Source organism: Vulpes lagopus, chromosome 24 (assembly GCF_018345385.1).
Source record: "Vulpes lagopus strain Blue_001 chromosome 24, ASM1834538v1, whole genome shotgun sequence".
Taxonomy (NCBI): Eukaryota; Metazoa; Chordata; class Mammalia; order Carnivora; family Canidae; genus Vulpes; species Vulpes lagopus.
This window is the reverse complement of record NC_054847.1, coordinates 51,497,112-51,521,165: the sequence shown is the minus strand read 5'-3', so window position 1 is coordinate 51,521,165 and position 24,054 is coordinate 51,497,112. Positions and strand designations below refer to the sequence as shown.

General features: G+C 35.7%; 1 long non-coding RNA gene across 1 annotated transcript; it reads right to left on the bottom strand.

The window, feature by feature from the left end:
- Positions 1–195: 195 nt before the first annotated feature.
- On the bottom strand, positions 196–23,748 carry LOC121481830. Its single transcript, XR_005985437.1, has 3 exons — positions 23,616–23,748; positions 5,048–5,175; positions 196–324 (listed from the first exon to the last, which is right to left on the bottom strand). It is a non-coding gene; the product is annotated as an uncharacterized LOC121481830 (long non-coding RNA).
- Between the last annotated feature and the right edge of the window lie 306 nt (positions 23,749–24,054).

The following is a 24,054-nucleotide window of genomic DNA, read 5'->3' as shown; positions in this document are numbered from 1 at the left end:
AATTTGTGTAAGGGAACAAAAATTTTACAAAAGCCTATTTATTTGATATTAACACAGGTATGACAATCATTGCCATCTTCTTATCAAAACAAATAGGTGGATACAGATGCTGTGACTTTGGTTTCCAGAAGTTAATTTTTTAAACCACTCCACTGTAAATTAATCCCAACAACAAGGTATAATGATTACAAATATCCTCCCATTCATTCCTGGTCTGAAAGATTCTGCCCAGGGTAAGCACTCCAAGAACTCCACTATGATTATCCCACTGATCCACTGTTGAGCCAAGAGAGGATTCTTTTCTTCTCAGGGACTATGTTTCATCTATAGAAAAAAGAGTATTATTATATCAAACTATGTAAAAGAGTTACTGTCGATTAATTCACAACTGCACTCTTCAGCTAACTCTACATTTTTCCTAGGGAACGTGGCCAGAAGCAATTTTACCTTTTCCCAAATACTCTTACACAACGCCTGAAGGATTCTCAATACGGTATTTTTCTAAGAGTTTATTCCTTTCAACCATCTGTAATGACTGGTTCCTTTATATTTCTAAAAGGCAAAATATCCTATCAAAAACTTTCTCCTAGTTTCATAAGAGCAGAAGGTTTCCAAAATTGATGTTAATACAATATGTAAGGTAATTTTTAGTTAAATATTAAGAGCTAACTTTATCAAAACTAAAATAACACTGTCCTCTGAAAGTTTGGCTTCAGCACTTTTTTGATGTCTGGGTCTCTGCTGTGTGTTTCCTTATTATAAGTAATTCTCTGTTGAAAGACTCTGAAGAGAAGAATGCTACAGCAAAACCCGAGTTTAATTATAGGATCTGTGACTTCTAGAACTTAAATATGTCACAGTTTAAGAAACAATATCACCAATTTATATATTTTTCATTAGCAGTTTACCTCAAGATTGCCTACTTCAAAGCCATTTGCAAATCAACATGAAGTATACTAATAAGGAAAAAATAATCTTGCACAGTTCATTAAGGCTTTCTCTATTTTGTTTAAAAAATATGTAACATTCACCGTTTCACAAGAGACGTGTAATTTAGGCAAAAAATCTGAAAAATCACAGCATTTATCTGTAGAATATTCATCCTCTACAAAATATATGGCTTTGTAATAAATTGTATGCTAATATGAACATGCAAGCTTGTCTGAGATCATTAGAATTCAATGTAGATATTAAAAATGTATAAACGGAGGTTGGGGGTTTAAAGGCCAGGTTCTACAAAGCAAAGACTCTATTTAACTCCTTTCTTTTGAGGGTATTTCTATCAGTAATAGACCTGATATATATAGTGCTTTCAATAAGGTCGGAGAAATCAAGTTCATAATTTATACAAAAAAAAAATAGACATTAGTTATTTCTGCTTTAAGGAGAAAATAGTGTTGCCCACACATCACAAAGAGAAAGAAAGACAAAACTATATTTATTGACAAAACTATATTTATTAAAGATCTACTCCATATTAAGCTGTCTTAGGTACTCTAATAGGCATGACAACATATTGCACACTCTCAGTTCATGCCCTCCTGGGGACAGAGGGCCATCATCTCAGGTAGATTCTCAGAACTCAAAATTTGCAAAATATTCTCTCTCTCTCCTCTCTTTTGCTCTTGTTGTTTAAGAAAGTCATCACCTTTATTTTTAGGTTCTAATACCACAAGCTACATAGTAGGAATAAGCATAGAGGAAGACAACATCAATAACAAAAGTATTTTGAAGCTTAAGCATCAAGAGCTCAAAATGATCAAGAATTGAGGCGCAAAGATTTATCCAGTCTCCCTGCTTCCATGTTAGCAAAACTAATGGTTTTCACAGCCAATTTGTGATCCAACTACTATGTGAGTTAGATGTAGCAGGTGTGGGGTCAGGGAGCCCCAGACAAGATCAAGATCATGATCACAGACTCACTTTTTCAGGAATAAAAACTTTTCAACTTACAGCTTGCCACTGGTTAATTTTAAATGTGTGGATATGGTTTTGGCAATTTTATACAATTTAACATTTATCTGGGGGGGGGAGTGAAGAAGATTCATCTATTTCTTCACACCGTCATAATCAAAGGCCCGTCCACTTTTCCATCTTTATTTTTCCTTGCCAGTAAATAATCAAAATCTGTAAGAAACTTCTTTTTTCAAGATTAGGAATTCAAGTTACCATTTAGCTTTGACAAAACACCCTTACTTTATCAAGACAGTACTTCATAAACCAATCAACATGATAAACTATTGATTTCATGGCAGTGAAAAAGAATAATTAGTGGCTTATTTACAAACTAAGATTATTCATGCAGTTTATTTCTGATATTTATGCATATTTGATTAATATTAATATGATTAATATGAACCCATATGGCCAAAGCCAAAAATTGCCCTGAATTATCTATATCTGTTTAAAAACGTGTGCACAGTGAAGGAAAGAGTCAACAAGACAACACAGGGAATGAGAGGATATCTGTAAATGATATATCCAATAAGAAATTAATACACAAAACATATAAAGAATTTATATAACTAAACACCAAAAAAAAAATCCAATTAAAAGTAGGCAAAGGATCTGAATAGACACTTTTCTAGAAAAAGACATACAGGTAAGTCAACAGACACATATAGATGTTCAACATCACTAATCATTAGGGAAACACAAATCAAACCCACAATGAGGTATTACCTTATGCCAGTCAGAATGGCTACTAACAAAAAGACAGGAAATAAGACATGTTAGCAAGGATGTGGAGAAAAAGAAATCCTCATACACTGTTGGTGGGAACATAAACTGGTGCAGCTGATACAGACAAATTACGGACGTTCCTCAAGAAAATTAAACATAGAGGGCAGCCTTGGTGGCTCAGCAGTTTAGCACCGCCTTCAGCCCAGGGTGTGATCCCAGAGACCCGGGATCGATTCCCATGTCAGGCTCCCTGCATAGAGCCTGCTTCTCCCTCCACCTGCCTCCTCCCCTCGCCGTGTTTCTCATATATAAATAAAATCTTTTAAAAAAATTAAAAATAGAAATGTCATATGATCCAGGAATTCCACTACTGGGTATCTACCCAAAGATGATGAAAACAGTAATTTGAAAAGATATATGAGTATCTATGCTTATTACAGATTTGCAAAAACCAAAATATAAAAGCAACCTAAATGTCCATGAATAGATAGATGAATGGATAAAGAAGGTGTGGTGTGTACATGCACGTATGTACACACGCACACACACGCACATACACACACTGCCATAAACAAAAGAATGAGATCTTTCCATTCATGACAATATGGATAAAACTAGAGGGTAATATGTGAAGCAAATCGAATACCATATGATTTCACTTATATGTGGAATCTAAAAAATGAACAAAGCAAAGCAGAAACAGACCTATAAAATACAGAGGTTTTTATACCGGTTTTTATACAGGTGGTTTCCAAAGTGGTGGGGAAAGAGGGGGAATGGAGCCTATGCTCTCAGGGATGCAATGCCTAAGTCATGGAGATGAAAGGTACAGCATAGGGAATATAGTCAATGGTCTTTTAATAGGATAGTACAGGATAGTAGCTACACCTGTGGGGAGCATAGTAAGTTAAAGTCACTATATTATATACCTCAAACGAATATGACTCTAGGTCAACTACACTTCAATAAGGATAACAAGTTACTTCCCTATGCCTCAGTTTTCTTATGGTAAAATGGGGTATCACTATTATCTATCACAAAAAATTGAGGTGAAGATCAAATGAGTAATATTCCCAACAGAACAACGCCTAGCACAGTGGCTTGTGCTATCTACATGTCACTTGGTAATGTGCTGGTGATGATAATTCACAGCACAATTATATGGCAATGTGCAAACAGAAGCTGCATAGTCCAGTTTCCTTGAGTAAAGCAAGCACTTACATGCAATGAGTAGAAATAGCTCCATACTGACTGGAAAGAAAGTCATAGACTAATTTCTCATTTCTATCCTTTTTGTGATCTGAGTTTGAATTCTGTGTGATTCCTATTCCATATTGTACTTGTTGTCTTAGTTATTTCAGTAAATGTGGTAAAGTTCTCAGAACTACTAGTTCTAACTCACTTTAACAAAAACTTGTTTACACATCAAAAAAAGGTTTCTATTACAATACTGCCATTTATACTTTTATTGTCTCTCAAAATGTTTCATCCTAAATTTTAGTTGAAACTGAATTTCAATTTTAACTATTCAACTTTAAAAATTACAAAAAAATGTATATGTATTGAATGATGGCTTAAATATATAGAAACAATTTTGTGAACAACTTTCTTTAATAATTGGTAAGTAGACATAATTTATTTTTCTCCTTGAATTAATTCCCTATTACTTACTCAAGATAATTTTATCCTAATCATATAAATACATTGTATATAGACATATCTATATCTCCTATGCTAATTTTGAGTAGACAATATCTCTAACAAAATTTTGGATTTTTGGACTGCTCATTTCACAGTTTGCCTAACCACCTACAAATACTACTGATGTCTCAAGTGAAAAAAATTATAGAAATTTATCAAAAATAAAATTAAAACAATGAAATCTTAAATTTATATTGAATTCATTTAAATTTTAAAATTTGTTTTGTTTGGTATATTTCTGAAAAGAGTACAGGGCCCCATTGTGAACATTACCGCTAAAATCAGACACATTTTAAGCTCCAATTCTAATCTATGTTCATAGATCTAAGCATTAAAGAAATCCTGTTTATTGAAAATAGGATATAAAAGGCTTTCTTTCAAGTAAAGTATACAATATTTTCAATTCTTACTGAATTAAAGGTCGGAAATCTCATGGCAATTCATCATTTTTTTCCATTTTGGTCTGTCTACTAAGATAGCCGTTGGGTGTTTGTAAAAATAAAAAATTGGGGATACCTGGATGGCTCAGGGGTTGAGCATCTGCCTTTGACTCAGTCCCACATTGGGCTCCCCACAGGAAGCTTGCTTCTCCCTCTGCCTGTATCTCTGACTCTGTGTCTTTCATGAATAAAATATTTTAAAAAAGAAAAAAATTAAGACTGACCTGTGAAAATATTTGGTGCCCAGTCGTCAAACTCTCTCAATATCAAGAACATAGTGCCCATTGTCATTTCCTTGGTGTTGTTAGGGTAAAGCACCATGGGGGAGACTGAGAATATGCTAGAAGTATGGCTGGGAGAAGAGCAATTACAAAATCAGAGTTGGAAATGAGTACCAATGTGATGACTAAGATACTCTGTTTCATGAATATCTGCAGAGAGAATGAATATACATGGATTTTTAGGCTCTTGAAATGAATACTCAAATATACCAATCCCCAAGTAACTGTGTCATATACACAATGGTAAGTAGAACTCAGTTTTAAAATCACTGATCTATATCAAGCTCTGTGTGTACAAAACTAGCCTATGGTAAATCAATTAAACATGTTTAACCTGAAGACACATGTGAAATGTGGATGTGAATACACCACCCAATATGTTGTCTATTTAAAATCTGCTGGTTTAATTCATTAGCATAAAGTAAACATTTTCACATAAAAAACAAATGACTTGCAAACTGCAATACCCAATTTCAATTCATAATCAACTAAGATGAGCCATGAGATGCCTGAGATTCCTCTTCCTCTCAAATCCTGAAGAATATGTTATTGTAACACATACACACACACACATATATAGCATAGACTAAACTGAACAATATTTAGAACAAGGATCCTTTCCTTATATACGTTACAAAATATAAAACAAGCAGAAATCACTAGGTTATTTGTTCCAGGAAATACTCACTCCTAGGAAAAATAATGAGCTATTAAAATAGCTAACTTGTCAAGATTAGCAAGTTGCTTACCAGTACTTACTTCAAAAATTTTGGTTAAATGAGAGAAGTCAGGGAAAGACAAATACCGTATACCATTCACTTATCTGCGGAACCTAAAAACACCAATCTCATTAAAAGAGAGTAAAATGGTGGTTACTATCCAGGAAGTGGGAGAATAGGAGAGTAGGTGTTTAAGGGGTCAAACTTGCAACTAGTACATAAATGAGACTTGGAAATCTAATGCAGAGCTTATAATACATTATTGTCTGTATTCACTAATCATCAAACTTACTAAGAGACTAGGTCTTAATTATTCCCACCACAAAAAGTAATGACAATTACTTGAGGTGATAGAGATGTTAATGTCAATACAATGACAATCATATTACAATATATAAGTGTATCAAGTCAACATGTCGTACATGTTACATTTACACAATGCTGTAGGTCAGATACAGTTCAATTAAAAGCAAAACTTTGAAAAGCTTCAGTTCAATGTGTACACTCACCAAGCACATTGACGGAAAGGACCCAATCAAAAGCTGTTAACGTTAGTAAAACATTAACCTGTTAGACCTTTAGATATGCATCTCTCAATCAAAGAGACATAAGTCATCCTTAAATTACTGAAAACAGCTATCTAGATTGAAGACCCAAAGCACAGAATTAATCTTGATGGAGGAAATAGCTTCTAAGCAAGACCTTAGGATCAAGACAATGAATGCATAAGGCTGACATCTTCCATCTAAGACCCAAAAAATAAGATCCAGAGAATTGGAAATGTGGCTTGTCATATTTTAATCAAAGTTTTTTGTTGTTGCTTTGTTTTTATCTACCCAACTATTTTCATCTTTTTGGCCAAATACTCTGCAATGTCTTAAACACTTGAAACTAACTATGAAATTATCAATTTATTTGGTTTCATTTGGGCATTTTTGCCTAACATAGTGGTAGGCTTAAAATTGTGATCAAATCCTTCCCTTAATACTCATGTTGTAGGAATGAAATGCATGATCTCAGGAATCTTAATTACTGCCCAGCAGCCACTATACCATCATATGATCTACTAATATTCCATTTATAGAGGAAAAAGGAAATCTGATACTTGCAAACATTGCAACAACCGTATCTACACTCTGTATGCAACCGTGATATGTTGAGCAGCAATGAATATCTGGATTGATTGTATACTTTAACAATTATAGTCTATTTTCCAGCTTATGTTGAAGAATGCATAAGGAGAAAACTAAAAACAGAAACTAATAAAGGTCCCTACTCTTTTGTTAAATTTTACTGGACTCTTATGAACCCTTCATCTCTAAATAAAACAGCATTGAATATGTCCAGAGGTTATTTAGCCATTTACTCCAGGAAATATTTGCTCCTGGAAAATGACACTATTAGTGAAATAAAATGGCTCACTTGGCCACATTAACACTTTGCTTTCTGCTTGCTTTAAAACCTTGCCTCACTGTGCCCATCAATTTAAAACTATTCTAAAAAATAAAAATAAAAAATAAATAAATAAATAAATAAATAAAACTATTCTATGTTAAATCTTGCCCAATCCCATCCTTCCCCTGCCTTAAAACAACTGACTTAAAATTACTCATTCAGATCCTAAAATTTTATTCATTTTCTCATTTTATTTATAGTGCCCCTTAGCACTGTATCTTAAGCATCTAATACTACGGGCAACTATTTATTCAATAAATGCACAAATATTATTAAGAACCTTTAATATATATTTATTAAATTCTGATTGTGTATACGTGCAAATATATATATGTATATATTTATACACACACAGAGAAATAAATGTACACGTGTTTCTGATACATTATAAGGGTTATTTACATAATACAAAAATTGTATTTTTACATGTGTTTGTGGATACACATCCTTGAGACATTATTTGTGACACAGTATATTTTCCAGTTTGTATCTTAGGTTTTTATTTGTACATGTTACACACTGAAGAATATTCAAAGTGGAGGAAAAAAAACCTAGGCATCCTTCATAATCTTACAAAACATTATTTTAACACCAAACCTATATAATAGACAACTTATGCATAAAATGAAGTGGTGGCAAAGTCCTAAGTAGTGTTTCACTCAAAGCCTGAGTTTGTGATATTAGCCACTGATAGTGAAAATGCCATGACTTATCTGATTCCCCAAAATAAAGCCAAAACCTAAGAGTATGTATAATTATCTTTCAAATATAAACATGATTTCTTTTCCTTATTTACCACATACTCAGAGCTGTGAACCATTATTCCCTTTCCTACTTTTCATGATGCTCTATGCTATGAGACTGCTACAAGCCGATGACTCACATTTGAATGCTCAGATTTAAGCCAGAATTTGGTTTATTGTTCTGCACCTGTGAGTTTCAAGCCAGTTAGCTTTTTGCCCTGAAGAAATAAAATATTCAATTTAATATATTTGTGGAAAAATCCATTGAAGCCACAAGAAATTCCTATGAGAGTTCTAAATATTCCTGGAGCATATTTCATAGTCCCCAAGCTATGAACACGTATTAAGATATAGCAGCTTGGTAGAGGCAAGATGCAACCCTTTTTCACATCTGTCAACTAATGGAAGACTAAAATGCTATAGCTGCCAGGGTAAATATTAATCACTCAAAAAAGGAAAATTGTATTAATCTCTTGTGCATGCTATGTTTATATATGAGTGCTATTTATGCACCGTATGCTATGCTTTTGCTAAAATAACCTGCCCTTGATAAGCCATAGGGAAGTTTTGTGATTGGAAACAAAGCATGCATTTATGTGAGTTAAAGTATTGGCATACATTAGAGATAAGAAAGGCCAGCTTTATTATTAAATACAGACAATCACAAATGTAACTAAAAATCAAAACTGGGGTTTTCCTTAATAGGGTGACAGGTATAAATAACTTAGGTTTATCAAATAACTAACCTTTATTTTTCACAGCAAATGAAGCCAATTACTTGGTATTATAGTAAATTTCTTTCTTTAGAAAAGCATATAATTGGGGAGTAGAGATGGATTATTTTTAATTTCAGTTTGAAATGTGTATTCAGAGTATGTTTAAAAAATCTTTCCCAACAAAAGTAAATAGTATCTGATGTCTTATAAATAATACTGCCATTGCTCCTTGATGCGACATGGTTGGCAGCTATTCCTCAAAGCACAACAGGGAGAGTAAGATGGTCTACAAGTGGAGTCTTCTACAAATCTTCTAGAGAGAAGATCCTCTGGCTTAATGCTATTTCATTCCAGGAGCACCTGGTTCTGCTCCTTCAGACTCATACACAATTGGCCTCAAAAAGCCAGTAAACTCTATAAAAGCAATATTAGGAGTGATTTTGAAATCTGGCCCTCAGCGTTTAGAACCAATGTCAAGCCAATGTCGACTATTTCTTTCTATGGGTACCAAGTACCAGAACTTTTTTTTTTTTTTTCCTTCTCAACACTAAAATACATTAGAGTGGGGGAAGGAATTGAGTCCCAGTTAATAATAAAAGAATGATCACATGATTGTCAACTAATTTTTCTAAAGCCTCACTAAGAAACAGAAGAAAATAAAAGCAATGATGATACAGTGTAAAGAGTCAGAAGTGGAGAAGAAATTGTAATAAAGAGCTGAGGTAGAATAGTAAAGAGGAGTTAAGGTGGACAGAAATACTTACATAGAAGTTCTACTGAAATGGAAGCAAATAGAACTTAAAATGACAGCATTTTCCATGAGAATGCTAGAGCATAATGGTGAAATTGGGGCTGAAAATGAGAGGATAAATCTGAAGTCCCACATATAGATTTTTAATAACCTCCAATATCTTACTTTCCCAACAGGCACTAAGAGAACCTAGAAGTCCAATTCCAAATTAAAAAAAAAAAAGTTATTCTTTAAAGGATTTGAAAGATATTAGAGAAAAAAATGCTTCAAACATACTAAGATACTTTAGGGTAATCAGATATAAATCCAGCTCTTAATCTGAAGTATAATAAGGGATTCATGGGGCCCATATTAACAGTTCCCAACAGAACCAACAGTTCTGTGCTTCAGTCTTTTTCTTAAAATATTTTGTTTGTTCATGAGACACACACAGAGAGAGGTAGAGACATAGGCAGAGGGAGAAACAGACTCCCTGTGGGGAGCCCAATGTGGGACTCAATCCCAGGACCACAACCATATGAGCCAAAGACATATGCTCAACCACTGAGCCACCCAGGTGCCCCTGTGCTTCAATTTTAAATATAAAGAAATAAGTAATGATGAGTCCTCACTAAAAAATGATAACCATAAACAATAAAAAAGAAAATATAGATGTCCTTAACAACTATGCAATGTTCTCAATTAAATTCCTCAGCAGCATGTACCATTACACATTGCATCTCAGCCAGAAAACAAGATCTATGAAAAAAAAAAAAAAAAAAAAAGAATTGGAGAATACTGCTTAGCAAGAAAAATGTAATAAATTGAGAAAAGTCAATAAAACATTTGGAAGATGCTATCAATTTCAGAGTTGAACAAAAGGTCAAAGATAGAAAATGTCAAAAACAAGGAAGTTGAGATTTAATAAAAGTTCCAAGGGGAAAAAAAAGGGAACATAGAAGAGATGGGTATAAAAATACAGAAGTCTCCAGATTAAAAAAAAAAAAAAATCCTATCAAAAGTCCAAACTCGTAGGAAAAAAAAAAAAAAAAATCAGGCCAATTCAAAAATGTGACCAAAGAGGTCTTAATGTTCCCCTCAGCTTAACTAAACTTTAGATACATTTCTTGCTGGCTACTGGTCCTAGACCTCCATTTTGTTAGAGCATTTACTTTAGGAAACTTGTAATTATAAATTATTTCTTCCCTTCTTTGAAAGACCATCTTCTCCTAGGTTTTTGCCAATTTTACTACCTAGGAATGTCTTTCTCAAAGCCCTAGAAGGCATCCCTTTCAAAGGTAACCATAGGAGACAGCATCCTTATCTCCTTGGAATGTTAAGGTGAGTGTAGAAGCCCAACTTCAGTAAGCACTAATAAGCAAACACAGAAGGTATAATCACATTGATCAACCGTCCCCCACATTGTCCTTCAGTACTTTTCCACTAGCTCATCCCAGGACTTAAAAATTCTACCAACTTTTCTTTCAGGAGAATTTAATCTCTCAGTTTGCAATAGTCCTTGATACAGTTTTTGTGTACCTGTTTAATTTGGCTGCTGTAATTTTCCTTTGACAATTGTATCAATAACTTTCAGAATATCAGAAATAAAGAGAAGCTCTAAACTAACTCCAGAGAAAGGGAAGGATTGTCAGTATTCTATACTTCCACATAACATTACTGCATATTAGAATAAAAAAGGAACAAATCTTCCAAATTGTGAGAAAAGAATCTAATCTAATCCTCCAGGTTTACCCAAACAAGAAGCAAAGAGAAGGAATATAAATAGTTTTACAACCAAAGAAATGTAGTCTCCCTTAAACCTTCATTTAGAAACAGAATTGGGTTTGAGATTGGTGGGCTCTGCCTTGCATAAATTAAAATAGATTTGACTTAAAAAAATGTATCTTCAAAATAGAGTTTTGAGAAAGATAGGAATTTATTTCCCTCTTATATACCAGGGCTCCTTTATCATCAAAGACCCAAAACTCTTTAAACTGTTTCTTTCTCTATGGTTATTTTGATACAGGATACCTTCTGTAGCCCCAGTCATTACATGCTTATTCCAGATAAATGGATGAACATGAAAAGCAACAAATCTTCTCTTTTTAGGAGCTATCCCTAACACTGATTCTAATCCATTGGCTAAAATTTAGTCACATGGCCACAGCATGATACAATTGAGGCTTTAAAAATGTTGGCTTTCTCATGGGTGGCACCATGCTAAATTTAGAATTGATGTTAGAGAACAACAGTAAAATAGACCTAAAGAGGCAACAGTCTTTCATGAGATGGCACTCAAAATGTAGAGTATTCATAGTATAAAAAAAGTAATTTCAGAACCTATTTTAGTACCCTCCTCTCTAAACCAGACAGATAAAATGGACAAATTAGATAATACACTACAGATATGAGCAACACAAATCAAAAGGATTATTTTACTTGGCATATAAAGATATAGATAAGACAACTGCTGCAACCATAAATGGAAAAAATGCAAGCTAGTTCTAAGCACATGGGAAACAAAAAATGACTATATATTTGACCACAAAGAAGTCTCATCAAGTCCTAAATAAGGACTTCTATTTAAATCCCATCCCCCCAAATCAATAAGACCCAGGACTGCATTCTTTTACCATATGACACTAAATTAGTATTGATTTTTAAAAAGTCAAAGCCCAACACCCTTTCATGTTTAAGACTCAGAAAACTAGAATAGATGGAAACTCAACTTGATAAAGAGTACCTTAAAAAAAAAAAAAAAAACTATAGCTAACATTATACCCAATGATGAGAAATTGAAAATCTTTACTGCAAAGATAAGGTACACAGCAAAGACATTTCCTTTTATTATTCCTTTTCAACATCATATTGGAAGTTCTATATAATGCATTAAGAAAAGGTATACCACCAGGGTGTACAGAGAGGTCTACAAAGAAATAAAACACAGATGATATGACTGTCTATGAAGAAAATCCAAACTGAAAAAAAAAATCTCTTGGAATAAGCGGTTATAGCAAGATTGTACAGAGAGGTCTATAAAGAAATAAAAACACAGATGATATGACTGTCTATGAAGAAAATCCAAACTGAAAAAAAAAATCTCTTGGAATAAGCAGTTATAGCAAGGTTACAAAATATAAGGTTAATATACAACTGTCAACGGCTTTCCTATATACCAGCAATAAATAAAACTGGAAATTAAAAGCACAATATAGTTCATATTAGCACCTCCCAAAATGAAATGACTGGGCATTAGTCTGACAAAATACATACAAAATCTTTATTATCTTTCATCATTGACATGTCATTTTATCATGTCAATGTGTCACTTCTTCCTAACTTTATCTATAGGTTCAAAGAAATACCAATTAAAACCCTAGAAGCTATTCTGTGACTTTCAACAAATTGATTCTCAAGTTTATTTGGAAAAGCAAAAAGATCCAGAATAGCCAACACAGCATTAATGGAAATGAACAAAGTTGGAAGACTGACATTACCTAGTTTTAAGACGCACTATAAAGATGTAGTAATCAGAGTATGGTACGGCTGAAGGAATAGACAAATATATCAAAGCAATAGAATGGAGAGCACACAAGAGCAAAGGCAATATAATGAAGCAAACAGTCTTTTCATTAAGCAGTGCTGGAACAACTGGACATCCACAAATAAAAAAAAAAACAACATGATGCAACAACAACAAAAAAAAAAACACTTTAAACACAAACCTTCTACTCTTCACACACACACAAAAATACAAACAAAAAACAAAAACCCTCGATATGGATCACAAACCTGAATGTGAAATACAAAACTACATAACTTTTAGAACATAGGAGAAAACCTAAGTAACCCTGGGTATGGTAATGACTTTCTAGATACAGTATCAAAACCATGATCCATGAAAGAAATAACTGATATACTGGACTTCATTAAAAACTCTGTGAAGGACATTTTGAAGAGAAAGAAGACCAGTCACACGCTGGGAGAACATACTTGCAAAATACACTTCTAATGAAGGACTGTTATCTAAAATATACAAATCCAACAAGAAAACCACCAACCTAATTACAAAAAGGGAAGGGGAGGCAAAGATCTGAATAGACATCTAAAGAAGATATTCAGATGATCAATAAACATATTGATGATTGAAAAGACGCTCCACACCTTATTTCATTAGGGAAGTGCAAATTAAAACAATGAGCTACCACTACACACCTATTCTAGGAATCAAAATCCAGAATGCTGACAAAACCCATGCTGGCAAGGATGTGGACCAATAGAAATTCTCATTCACTGCTGGCAGGAATGTCAAATACAACAGCCACTTTGGAATCTTAAATGCATATTACTAAGTGAAAGAAGCCAATCTGAAAAGGCTACACATTGTTTGATTCTAACCATATGCCAATTTGAAAAGGAAAAATTCTGAAGAGTAATAAGACCAGTGGTTCCAGAGGTTGGCGGGGGGGAGGGGAACAGAATGAATGGGAAGAGTACAGAACATTTGGGGTCAGTCAAAACGGTATTTTGACGGTGGATGCAGGAAATACATTTGTCCCAACACATAAAATATACACAAAGAGTGAACCATCAGGTAAGCTATGGACTTTGGATAATTATGATGTGTCAGTGTAGGATCATCAATCTTAAATGCATGACTTTGGTGGGGATGTTGATAATGGGGAGGCTTTTCATGTGTCTGGGTAGGCGGTTTATGGGAAGTCTCTGTACCTCTCCCTCAGTTTTTCTGTGAATCTAAATCTGCTCTAAAACATAATCAAGTCTTTAAAAAAAAAAAAAGTCAATGCAGATCTAAAATTAAAAATCACCACATTGGGCAGCCAGGGTGCCTCAGTGGTTTAGCGCCACCTTTGGCCCAGGTTGTGATTCTGGAGACACAGGATAGAGTCCCACGTTGGGCTCGCTGCATGGAGCCTGCTTCTCCCTCTGCCTGTGTCTCTGTCTCTCTCTCTTGCTCTGTGTCTCTCATGAATAAATAAATAAAATCTTTTAAAAAAAATCACCACATTAAAATTAAAAATTTTCAATACATGCAAAAAAATCAGTGTCCCCAGGACTATTGCCTAGATCAGGCATTTTTGAAACTCTGTACTGCCATGGACCAGCTGTCAGAAAGTTGCAAAAAATGTGTATTTAGATATTATTGAGCTCTAAAGAAAGTAGGGGATAACTGAAAGGAATAGAAAAGTGAAATGAAATACAAATATGTAAACTTGAAATTCTAAGCTGCTCTTCCTTAATGGAAATACTAATGCTGGAAACTGAGGAACAGGGAGAGAAAGAGAAACAAGTTATTATTCCAACAAAAGGGGGTCGAAAAGCAGAAGCACACAATACCAAGCATAAGGTTAGGAAGTTCAATAAAAACACTTAACAAAAACCTGACTAGGGAGAGATTTGTGTCCATGTGAGGAGACCCACAAATGAATCTGCCTTGGGCCTATGCTATAGACAACAGTACTGGCAGTGCCAATGGTGACAATGACATCATACCACCATTAACAAAACAATAATTGTTATATCTCCGAATCATTTGTAACTCCAGACCTGGTACCGCTCGGTTCTGTGACTTAAGTTTAAAGAACACTTTTGTGCAGGGAGAAAATCTCCAGGTGAAGAAATTAATATGGGTTTATTTCAGCTTGGTAATATCAGCTGACAAACATTACAGAAAATACCAATCTTCTCTGGGTATAATCATCCTTAATTAAGGTATTCTAAGATCCCACAGATGAAATTCATCCAAGCATGAACTTCTATAAAGGAATTATCAAAAAACTGATGAAACAAAACATGAGCAGCAAGTGTTGGCTTAAGTACACCAAAAACAAGATCATATTTAGACTCCTCAAAACTTCAGACTAAAGAATTATCAGTTGGAATAAAGCAATACTCTGAAGGAAATATTGGAAGGCATAACTGATGAAAGTTAAAAATAAGAGATAAAACACGTGGATAGGAATATACAAAATAGGAAATAAAGATAAAATTCAGTGAAACACAGAAGACACTCAGTGTTTGAATGAATGGGATGCCCATTACATATCCCATTCAACCATGTACTGACAGTCCAGGTAAAGACAAGAAGTCAACAAAAAGTATACAAATCTCAAAGAGTTGACAATGCTAACTCTCCAGACACACAACTTTCTACATTAAAACCCTCTTACCATATATTTGGTTGATAAATAGGTTCCATTTACAGGAGTAGTGACACAGAGCAGCATCAAAATAATATAAAAGCAGGACAGAGAGACGGGAGAGCTCAGCAGTCCAAAACCAAAGGCTAGCTGCCCTTCCCAAATTGCAATGGTACAGACTCTCCTGGCCCTCTTGGGAATGTATTATTTTCCCAAATGCTTCATTACCCTGTCCCCTCACACACTCTTACACAAACCATGCAACCCATTAACAAATCTTCACGACCTACCTTCAAACCATATCTGGAATGTAGCTCGTTCCCAGCTCCCTTAGTGACTACAATGGTTTCCTCACTCTAGCACCTCACGGCTACTTCTTTTCCCCTCCTTTTTTTGTTTTCATCAGTGCACTGAGAGAGTTCCTCCAGAAGGGCAAGCTATAGAACTATTTTACAATGAACCCCGGCCTCCAACCTTCCAGTGTCCTGTGAAACCCTACATTGCAGGTGACTCTCTCAACTCCTGGTCTCCATCTTCTGCTATGATACCCCTTGTTCCCTGCTCACTTCAAGTCAAGCTGCTTCTAGGATATTCCAGACATTCTCTTGTTTGGAGACCTTTGTTCCAGGTGATCCTTCTGAAACTCCTTCCAGATGCCTTTTGTGCTTTATCCTCCCCACGAATTCAAGCTTACACTAAAATTCCTCCACCTCAAAGATGTTGACAGTGACCACACACTAGCCACTTGCAGCCTTCTACAACTTCCAGTCTACCTTTTTTTTCCTACAGAAGTCATTAATTCTAATATTTACTACTCAATTTACTACCTGCCTTGGCACAGAATGTATGTGCCAAGAGTCAGAATATCTAGTTAGAATAAATAATGAAAAAATCCTGCTTTATGTAATTTACTAGAGAAAGATTTAAGACACAGGATGCAAGAAATCAAAAGAATCTTAAGAGTATACTTTTCCCAATATTTTTATAGCTTTATTTATAATCAACTGATCATAAACAACTGAAAACAACCAGTTGGGGACTAGGTAAGTAAACTGTAGATCCTCCATACAATAGGAAATCATATCTTCATTAAGAATGGGCAGGCAGCCCTAATTATAGCGTAGATTAACCAAGAAATATTGACTGCCAAAAATTAATGTATAAATAAAGCAAAGTGTAAAGCAATATGCATAGTATGCTATAATTCCATGTGTCTATAAATCATATACATAATCCATTTCTGGAAGAAACACTGATACCTTGTAACACTGGTGGTCTTTAAGATGAGCAAAATATGTGGCTAGGGGCCAGGTAACGAAAGGAGACTGTCCCTTCAGTATCACATGTCCCAAATCTGGTGCCTTATAACTGTAACTACTATATAACAACTGAATATAACTATTAGCATATAGAACAAAACCTGGGCAGAAGTCTCTCACTTTTAAGTTTATATATTAAGTGGACAAATATAAAAGAAGATTTAAAAACAAATTATCTGATTATGTTTTTTCCTGGAAAAATAGAAGTTTTACTCTGTGCAGGAAAAATGGCTATCCTGAATTTCTCCAAGGTATCCTGAGCATTTCCTCTGACCACGTCTCCACCCCTCCAAGGGACAGGTCATGATTTGATCATGTTTTCTCTCCTGAATATAAACAAATGACTTTTTTTTTTACCCCCTTTTCTGTTTCAGAGAAATAAATCAGCATGTGTGCATGTCCACATGTGTGTAGACACACGCATACACACACACTTTTAACCTTAGGACTCTCTGGTTATACTTGCTTATTTTTCTCAATTGTGTGCTTCATGCTTCCTGGGCACATTTACAATAAAATATTCAACTAGGCTTGAACTGTGTCCTCCTTTTGCTCAATCTGGCATACAACCGTCATCATCCAAGACTCTATTTTGACATTACCATCTTCATGCAAAGCCCTATGCAAATTGAGTTTCCACAGTCTTTGTCCTTGTGGGACACCCTGAAAATCTATCACAGAAGACCTACAGCAGAAAACAGCACATCAGCAATGAAATAGTGCGCTTGCGTTCAGATCAAACAATGAATTTGCTCTGAACATTAAGGGCCAAGTTTACTGTGTCAATAGCATGCTCACAGTAAGCATACAAAGTTTAACGCCTATCAAAAATCACGTTTTTGTTACTCATTCATCTCAACCATTTAGGCTTTATAAGCAATATTTAATTTCAGGACAGTTGTCCTCACAGGCCTAATCACAACCCCCCTTTGTTTTTTATTTTTATTTCCCCCCTTTGTTTTTTTATTTATTTATTTATTTATTTTTTTATTTATGATAGTCACAGAGAGAGAGAGAGAGGCAGAGACACAGGCAGAGGGAGAAGCAGGCTCCATGCACCGGGAGCCCGACGTGGGATTTGATCCCGGGTCTCCAGGATCGCGCCCCGGGCCAAAGGCAGGCGCCAAACCGCTGCGCCACCCAGGGATCCCACCCCCTTTGTTTTTTAAATGCTGGAAAGACCCTGGAGGGTTTCCACTGGGGCCAGACTTCCTGGAGACCTTCTCTGGATTCCAGAACTCCTGGCCTAACATGGGTTTCTTCAAGGCCTCACTCTGCTTTCCAAAGGGGCAGACAGGCAATACATATATTCACTCTTCAATGTGAATGTGAGATGGGAAAAAGTGTCAGGCAAACTGTCAGGATACTAGAGTTCTTGTGATAGGACCCTATGCCTACTATGCCTACTTAGTCGTATCTATAGACAGTCATTAAAAACCCTGGGTCTCTCTCTCTCTCTCTCTGTGAAACTAATTCAGTCAACTTAATCATTTCTAGGACTCTTTAAATTCTAAAATCCCATGGATGTCCATGTGGACATTTGTCTATGATGACGATTTAGTTGGTCCTTAGTTATACGAGCCTTGTAAACCGGTACTTTCCCCTAAGTACCACAAGCAAAATGGCTTTAAACCAACAAGAGGGCAGCCTGGGTGGCTCAGCATTTTAGTTCTGCCCTCAGCCCAGGGCATGATCCTGGAGTCCCGGGATCGAGTCCCACGTGGGGCTCCTTGCATGGAGCCTGCTTCTCCTTCGGCCTGTGTCTCTGCCCCCCTCTGTGTGTGTGTCTCTCTCATGAATAAATAAAATCCTTAAAAAAAATAATAAACCAACAAGAATCTCCTTACAATTCTGGCATCTAGAATTTCAAAATCAAGGTGGAAAGAGGGCCATGCTCTCTCTAAAGGGACAGAATCTGTTCCATGCCTTTCTCCTGGATTCTGGTGTTGCCTGTAATCCTCACTGTTCCCTGGCTTATAGATGCTTCACTGGGATCTCACCACCATCATGTGAGTTTCTTCCTATACCTGCCTCTTTCTTCTTAAACAGACAGCAGTCCTATTGGACTAAGGGCCCATCCCACTCCAGAATTACCTAATTGTAACTGCAACCAAATAAGGTGCCATTCACTAGTATTGTGGACTCGGACTTCTGCATATTTTAGGGGTTACACAATTCAATGGAAAAAGAGCACAGGTGATGTGGTTTATTTTCCTATACACACATTTTACACCGGATGCTCAGCAGGTGATGCAGTTTACCAATCTAATATTCAGAGAAACTGAAATACAGATAATTAGAACTTAGAAACCTAAAACACCCATAGTCATGAAGAGCATCTCAAAGAACATTATCTGTCATGCCTCTGCATTTTATAAGAAAAATGTGCCTCTCAAAAATATTGCTTCTTCAGGAAAATATATTGAAATTGAAACATAAAAATAAAGAAGATCCCATATCAGATATTATTGCAGGAAATTTGAAATCTGCCTCACACATAATACCTAAGGAAACAATTGACTTTCATTAACAAAATTACAAAACCTGTAAAGTTTAGATGATAAACTTGTGAAGAATATTTTATAGTCCCTGATAAGGTAATATACTGCTACTAGAAAGAATACACTAGGGAAATTTAGATTTACATAAACACATTATTACCTAAGCAGAGTATCATTATGATAATCCTAATTATAATACTTATTAGAATCTATTAAGTGACTATTAAGTTAATCCATTCCCTTATTTTCCATAATGAATGGAATGCCTCCTCAAGGTGTGGTCAGAGGTGTCCTGGTTAAACCAGAACACAGAAAGTTGCTAATGTTCTGCTAATGGCCTTTGTGTTTCTTCCACCGGGAGTTCTGTGAATACAAGAAAAGTCAGGCCTGGAGAAATGGTTAAAGAGGGAAACAACTATACCTTGGGTTGGCATAAAGTTTAAAACTCAAGTCTCAATACAATGTGCTATCTTGTTACCTGGTAAAATCAAGCAGCCTCAAAGGCCTAACCACAAATGTTCCTCTCCTTTCTGCTCCTGTGGATAAGCCTCCTTGAACCAAACAATCCGGCTTCTCTAATGCACTTGGCAGAGTGCCTTGTTCTGAGCAGTGGGTGACAGCTGCCTGCCAGCCTGCAGAATCATTCCAACAAGCCAGTGACATGTCCTGGTGAGAACCAGGTGTTACCTCACCCACTTGATACTTAAAAGACTGCCTTCTACACAGCCCCAGGCTGTTGGTTCCATTCCGAAGTGCGACACTCGTGTGGTCCTGCATGGCATCCAGTGTCCTTCTCCTCAGGCTGTGAACACATGTGACTAATTCACACTGCGGATCTCATCTGTCCAATGCCTGGTGTCCATATTCAGTGTCCACGTTACTCTAGGGCAGGAACACCTTCCTCATCAATGGAGCAATTAAAACATATGTTTAGGGGATCCCTGGGTGGCGCAGCGGTTTGGCGCCTGCCTTTGGCCCAGGGCGCGATCCTGGAGACCCGGGATCGAATCCCACGTCGGGCTCCCAGTGCATGGAGCCTGCTTCTCCCTCTGCCTGTGTCTCTGCCTCTCTCTCTCTCTCTCTCTGTGACTATCATAAATAAATAAAAAAAAAAAATTAAAAAAAAAAGATTAAAAAAAAAAAAAAAACATATGTTTAGTTAAATGGCTGGATAAGCAAGGAATCCCTAGCATGCTGCAGCATCCTCACAAGTACTTAGCACTTGACTGGACACAATGTGCTAGATCTCTCAGGGCAGGAAAGAGTAGCAGTCACCTGTGCAAGACCATCTTCTTATATGCCATGTAATACCGCAGGATATAAACATCACTTTATCACCTAATGGACAAAAAGGAAGCTAAATGGTCTACCTGTTTGGAAATAAAGAAAATTCTAGATAAAGAGACCTAGCCGATTCAAGTCAGACCACTTAGAAGCCCTGAAGGAAAAAAGATTTGTTTAAGCCAAAGTTGTTATATTTAATTGTCCATTAACCAGTTTTTCTTTTTTTTTTCTTTTTAAGGAAAGTCTAATAACACTCAGCAGTATCTAGTATCTAGTCTTTTGCAGAACACATTTTAGGAACATTATTTACACTTTTGCCTCCTAGTTACACCTCTACATCCATTTCCACAAAGCAAACAGAATCCTTTATCTACAATGCTAATATGTGATGCCCCTGCTTGATTTCATTCAGTGGCTTTCCATCCCCTAAGAAAGTATAAAGTCCTAAATATCACATGCTTGGCTTTTGGTGACCTCTCAGGCCCCTTCTTTAGCCTCCCTCTCTCATTACTGACAGTGTTTTTTCTTTTTAAGCAAAGAAAGACTGATCATGTCTATAGCCTGAGGGGAAGCACCGAGTGGAGAGGAAGAAGTTAAATATATATATGGGCAGGGGAGATGAATCATAGAAGGATATTCTGGAAAAGAGTGGACGTGGGCTCAAGGATTTAAGTAGGAAGGGCCATAGCTCATACTCTGATCTTGACATAATGGAGGTAAGATACAGGCTGAGAGAAATAAAAGTCCATGTAGCAGTGGGAAAAGAAGCAAGATTACCGAAGGCCGTGGTATTTTCACTGAAGTAGGAAGAAAGGTCATCTATTTAGGCTGAAGGGAACAGGGATTGAGTTGGAGTTTTGAAGGAAAAGGCAAAATGGGGATAGTTATTGATATGAATAAGAGGTAGGTCTTTCCAAGGGCTCCCCGAGGGCCAGTCTGAGGCAAGGCTCTAATCTGTAGGGGCATGTGCTATAGCCAAACATAATTCAATCACCCAGGTGATTTATAACTAACTGCACTCTCTAGGAAAAAGTGATTTCCAAGGCAATTGATAAATCCTAGTTCATATCATTGAAGAAAGATGTGTATGAGTGAATTAAAGGCAAGAGAAGAGTGGGACTTGTAGATAATGGGAGTTCTAAGGAGTAGATATCTCTCTGAAGTCAAGTATCATATGGACACCTGAAATTTTGGCAAGGTTTTGCCGAAAGACTTAATATTTACCATTTCAGTAATATTTCTAAAGGATAAAAATTTCTAAACAGTATCTCAAAATCTTCTGTAATTATAGAAAGAGGTAAAGTAATGAGATTATGAAATCATTTCCAAATCTTCAGTAAATGGTAGGAGTATCTCATTTAGAATATTCTGATAGAAAAATCTATGAATACTGGAGAATTACTGACTCATTTATCTGAAAACCTGTGATTGTGCTGCCTTTATGGATTTAAGGGCTCAAATAGTATTATAAAGATTATATTTTTTCTATTTTTAACTGTTTGAGAAATCTAAACTTTGTAATATCAAGTAATCACACTACTAGGTATTTACAAAAAAAAATACATAAACACTAATTAAAAGGGATACCTGTACCTCTATGTTTATAGAAGCATTATTTACAATAGCCAAGATATGGAAGCAGCCCACATATCCATCAATTAATGAATGGATAAAGAAGTGATGGGGGTGTGTGTATGTGTAGATATACACACACAACATGGAATAATATTCAGCAATAAAAGAGAATGAAATCTTGCCATTTGCAACAACATGGATGGAGCTACAGAATATAATGCTAAGCAAATTCAGAGAATGACAAATACCCTATGATTTCATTTTTGTGGAATTTAAAGAACAAATGAGGAGAGAGGGAGAGAGAGAGAGAGAGAGAGAGAGAGAGAAACCAAGCAACAGACTCTTAACTATAGAGAACAAACAAATGGTTACCAGAGAAGAGGAGCAAGGTGGGAAAATGGGTGAAATAGGTGATGGAGATTAAGGAGTACACTTGTGATAAGCAAGCACTAGGTAATATATGGAAATGTTGAATATTGTACACCTGGAACCAATAATTCTATATGCTAATTATACTAGAATTAAAATTAAAAAATAAAACAATTATTAAAAACAGATTTCTCTATAAATAACTGAGCTCTGCTTTGCTACTCTTTGCTTGTAGACTTTAGATCAGGTTCTATGTGATAGCAAAAAGTCTGTAGCATCTCCAACTGCATATCATATTCTATGCAAGTCTGGCAGGAAAAACATTTCAAATGAAAGCCCCAGAGTTAGCTATAATGGTACCCAACCCAGAAACAACATTGTATCCAGAGGTGTGAGGCACTAATTGGCTACAGATAGACCGCAAGCTCTACTCCTGGGAGAGGATGAGACCTCACTCAAACTTGAAGTATTGTGATTGGGAAAGGCATAGATCCACAAATAGAAATCAGAATCTGTTAAAAAAAAAAAAAATCCTAAAATGAATTAATGATGAGAAAAAAAAATTCCTCAAGCCACAGTCACTCTATGGTTTTTCATACCCAAACCACAGGATACAAGCTCCAAGATAATGACATGGAACAATTTAATCACTAGGTTGCACTTGTATAAGAATTTACAACTTTCTAATCCTCCACACAATAATCAACTCAACCAAATTCATGTTTTCCAACTGTTGCTTTTAAAATCCCATTATGGTACTGTTTCTGTTTCAGATTACTTGCAAGCAAGAGAAACCAGCACTACATACTTAAGGCAATTAGCAATGAATTTGAAAGGAATTATTAGAAATGAACCAATTTTTTGGAAGTCTGAAAAATCAGCCTCTAAGAAATGGACATGGACAAAGGCAATTCTGGATGCTGGTTACCAAGAACTCACCTTTATTTTCATCATGGAAGTGAAGTGCAGGATTGAATGGACTCCAATCCTTTTTCAATATATTGTGTAACTCCATTCAAAGATTCAAATGCCAGGGGAAAAGCATTTGTTGATTTAGCTTGAGTGATGTAGATCTTGGCTAGGAGAGGTGAACACATGCATTAAAAATTATATTAGAATAATCCCAAAACGAAGAAAAAAGTGTTATTTTTATATAGATGTATAGATATCTACAGATGCAGAGATAGATCAGTAGGTAGATAGATATGAGGATACCAAAACAAAACACGGCAACAAGAGTCTATTGAGAATTACAAGGAAGCAGAGAGTACAGTGGTAATCATTTCATAAAATATAAGCGTATCCAATGAATATGTTGTACACTTTAAATTTATACAATCTTCACCTCAATTATAGCTCAATTAAAAAAAAATAGAAC